This window comes from Chaetura pelagica, unplaced genomic scaffold, assembly GCF_000747805.2.
Source record: "Chaetura pelagica isolate M959 unplaced genomic scaffold, ChaPel_1.0 scaffold117, whole genome shotgun sequence".
In the NCBI taxonomy this organism is placed as follows: Eukaryota; Metazoa; Chordata; class Aves; order Apodiformes; family Apodidae; genus Chaetura; species Chaetura pelagica.
The window spans coordinates 1,758,941-1,760,380 of NW_009954185.1; positions in this window are offsets into that span (position 1 = coordinate 1,758,941).

The window sequence follows — 1,440 nt, forward strand, 5'->3', positions numbered from 1 at the left end:
TCAGATAAGAAATTATACTAATTAGAAGAGGACTTAAGTATATTATAAACTATAGTATCTCTTGTAAAATTGATAATCAGATACCTACTCAGTTTTCAAAAGGCAGCTTTGAATATGGTGTTCTTTTAATGTATTTCTTGCAGAAAATCTGAGAATAACATGTCTGATTGATCTATATCCTATATAAAATGTCATGCATCAAGAAAATTCCACATGTACTGTCTAGGTTTTATATTGAAGGGATGAAGAGTTCTCCATCATGATAGTCTGATTATGAGATATTATATATCAAATTACATTGAGAAAAGAAGGTTCTCTTTTAATGCTTTAGATTCTGATCTCTCTCTATCATCTCTTTTATGTTAAGGAGCTTTGGGTTTTCAGGTCACTTCCAATAGGGTCTCTAACAAAAAAAAATAATAAAATAAAATTCCCTTTAATTGAGAGTCCTCTACACTAAAAAACAATTGAGTTTTGAATCCATTTAATTTTTACTTGTTTTAATCACCATCATAAACATCTGCCACCTGGCATAGAAATTGCTTCACATGGTAGGTGAGAAGAGATTTATTTAAAAATTCTTTGTCTTTTATACCTTTCCCTGCTATATTTTCCAGTGGAGTAGTTTGAAACTGATGGCATATAGGTAAGCATTTATTGCAATAATGGAAGAATACAGTTAAAAATACATAGAGTAATTGCTGTCATTCAAAGATAAGAATACAGCAGTAGGCATAATGGAGCAAAACATCCTCTCAGTCTAGTTTGGCCTCTGGCCATAACATTGGCCAACACTTTGATCATTCTGAAGAAAATAAAATGCCTTCCACCTCTTTTCTGCACATATATGTACTGCATAAATTGATTGATTTATTAACCTGGACCAAAAAAAAAAGAAAAAAAAAGAAAAAAAAAATTCTCCCTGAGCTGGAAACCTCAGATCTAGGAACTGACTGTTCAGTTTTGAACTCATCCACAAAATAAAACGAGTTTCATATTGTTCTCTGTATAGCGCAGTGTACACATGGAACCTCCTTCCCATGAGTTTCAACCCTTCCTGTTCTATATGCTCCTTCCCTTACAGACTTCTTGTGTATCTTTATAATGCCAAAGGAATTCCAAAGCAATTTATAAAGAAACACAAAACCTTTCCACTGAGAAATTGTAGCAGTGCTAGCAAGCACAAGAGGTGGGGGCAGAAATCAAAGGGAAAGCAAGTTATTTTTACTTATCTTTTCCCCACCTTCACTTCCTTCACATTATTGCGTACTTTTTGCATGGCATTTTAGGGACAAAGAAAGGAAGGTATTTCCTACTGTCCTTCTTACGAGACTTTTGCCCTCAGAAATGAAATCATCTCAAAAGATTATCTGTTCTTGCAAAATTTGAAACATCTTGAGCAAATGAACTCATCTGAACAGTTTAAAATGTGAAATTCCT